The 2,715-nt window shown below is 50.6% G+C and overlaps 1 protein-coding gene across 1 annotated transcript in view; it reads left to right on the plus strand.

Moving 5' to 3' along the window:
• Positions 1 to 2,385: 2,385 nt before the first annotated feature.
• The window catches only part of Yeats2 (YEATS domain containing 2), an 83,626-nt gene continuing 83,296 nt past the window's right edge, over positions 2,386 to 2,715 (plus strand). Inside the window, exon 1 of the mRNA XM_048803961.1 lies at positions 2,386 to 2,583. The gene's annotated coding sequence lies outside the window, so the exon portion shown is untranslated. The remainder of the gene's footprint in view (positions 2,584 to 2,715) is intronic.

Below are 2,715 nucleotides of genomic sequence, written 5' to 3' on the forward strand. Positions count from 1 at the left end.
GGAAGGGTCTCTGATCTGTGCACAATTATGATGTGCATTTTAGGTCTTCACTGGCTTCTTCTGCCATGTGCCTTATCACTCCTGGTTACCACTGCCTTGTGGCATAAGCTGCTGAAGTGGTTGGCCAGCCATCTCATGACCTGTTGCTTCAGTGCCTTCAGATCTGAAATCTCATCTTTCACCCCCTCTATTCTATCCTTGCTCCTCTCATCAGCTGACTTAGGAGTACTTCAGCTTTGCTGGCACCTTCAGCTTTGCCCTTGATGTCTTGTCACATCCTCCAGCCAGCCAGCCATACCATAAGGCCTCTTTGCTTTAGGAATAACTGGCCCCCGACACTGTGTCCACCTATGGCTCTCAGCCAGCCTACTTTCTGCATGCCTGGCAGGGAGCATAGACAGAGGTATGGATTTCTGGCACACCATCTGCAAGTGTCAGAGCCCAGAAGCATTATCTCGGATTCCTCTCCCACCCAATGCCACTTTCTGCTCTTGAGCCCTGCTCAGTGTGGGACTTTTCCAAGAGCTGGGCAGCTTTCCAAGCTAGAGCAGGGAAAGTGGACGATCTGGATCCTTCAAGAGTGAAGGAACTCCAACACACTCACTGGGACCTCTCATTTTACCTCTTTACTCATGGAATTTATTTACTGAGTGCTGAGATGTGAACCCTGGGCCTGGCACATGCTAAGCAAGTGCTCTACCATTGAGCTATATCCCCAGTCCTCAAAAAAAAAAAAAAAAGTTATCTCCCCAGTTTCTATTCTCTTTGAGTTTTAGCTTAAGGCTCAAAGAATCCTTTCTGTCAAGAAAGGATTCAGATTAGATTATTTCTCTGTCAAATGATAATCCAACTAAATTTCACAAGGGTAGGAGCTCTGTCTACTTTAATATCCTCAGTGCCTAACTAATATAAATGATTGGAACACAGTGTCTGAATACAAAATAGAAACATATAAAATTTTATTGAGCATCTGGGCATGGTGGCACACACCTGCAATCCCAGCAGTTTGGGAGGCTGAGGCAGGGGGATTGCAAGTTTGAGGCCAACCTTAGCAACTTAGCTTTTAAGCCAGAGCAACTCAGTAAGACTCTACCTTGAAATAAAAAATAAAAGGGGGGGGGGATGTGTCTCAGTGGTTAAGTGCTTCTGGGTTCAATCCCCAGTACCCCCTTCCAAATATATATAGCAAATATTGTGAATCTGTTTTTACCCATAATAAACCTATGGTCAGGAGGCCAGAGGTGACATAAATTCCTCTATTTCCTCATCATGTATGGCTTTTGAGTAAGTTCCTGGCCCTACTTTTCACACGTTCCATAATTACTTTTTGAGTACATACTAAGTGTAATGAACTGGACATTTTATTGGTGATATAGAAGTGTATCTTTTAAAACATTCATATTAAGCATTAAATACATCAAACAATTGATAATGTATGTAAAGAAAGTATGAAAACAAAGAATTCAAACTCTCTAAGTCCATCCCCTTACTCCAATAGTAAATATCTACATACTGAAGAGAAAGGACTGAAGGGGGCCAGAGACCCTCAAGATCAGTTGAGAGGCTGTATTGCAGTCTCCCTCCACCTTCTTCAGTGTTGGGGAACAAGCCCAGGGCCTTGAGAATGCCAGAGGCTACTGCATCTTAGGCAGAAATGATGAGGTGTTGGGTAGGATGGCCCATGGAAAAGAAATGAGATGGCTGGCCTCAGAGATGGACTTGACAGTCACTAGTGTGACCTCTGTTAAATCGCAACATTTTTGAGCTTTCCTTTCTTTCTTCCTTTTTTTCTTTTTCTCCTCTCTTTGTCTTTCTTTTCACTGGGGTTGCCCTTTGCTGCCCAGGGTGGGCTCAAATGATCCTCTTGCCTCAGCATCCCAAGGAGCCCAGACTACAGGTAGGCACACGGAGCCAGCTTGAGCCTTGTTTTTGTATCTATAAAATGGGTTGTTATAGTTACTGTTATGTGTCTCCCCATCACCTAGTATAGAAGTTGGCACAAGGGCTGGGGCTTAGCTCAGTGGAAGTGCGCTTGCCTAGCACATGTGAGGCGCTGGGTTCGATTCTCAGTACCACATATGAATAAAAAGAAAAAAAAAAAAAGTTGGCCCAAGACGGCACACACAGAAATCAGTTATAATCGTACCACGGAAGCTCATGAACGCCGGAAGAATGAATATTCTGTCAAACTTGGGACTAGAAGTCGCCGTCTTCTGGACAGGAAAATGATGGAAGTTGGCTTCTGCAGCACCCACACCCGCAGTCCCCGCAGCTGGGTGGCTCGGCCAGATTCCCGGCCTGGGCCAGCCCCCGCAGACCCGGGCCCGCCCCGCCCAGCTCGCCCCGCCCCCCCCCCGCCCGCGCGTCCCCGCCGCCAGCGCCGCGCGCGCCCCGCCCCTGCTGCTGACGTGCGGTGCGGAGCGGGTCAGAGCGGGATCCACCGAGCTGTGCGCTTCCGCGGGCTTGCGGGTCGCTGGGCCTCGTGGCAGGGCGGCTCCGCGGGGCTTCGCTCGCTCCCTTCCCTCCCCGTGCCCCCTCGCCTCGCCCGGCGGGGCCGCGCTGCAGCCACGGACCGGAGAAACGGTGAGTGCTGGCGGGAGCGGGGTGGACGGCGGCGCGCGCCCCGCTCTCCCGGGCATTGTCTGGGCGGGGGCGGCGCGGGCACGTGCGCGCCCCTCCTCCACCCGCCGGCCGCGCGGAGGCCGGACCGAGGCG

Source organism: Marmota marmota, unplaced genomic scaffold (genome assembly GCF_001458135.2).
Source record: "Marmota marmota marmota unplaced genomic scaffold, marMar, whole genome shotgun sequence".
NCBI classification, from domain to species: Eukaryota; Metazoa; Chordata; class Mammalia; order Rodentia; family Sciuridae; genus Marmota; species Marmota marmota.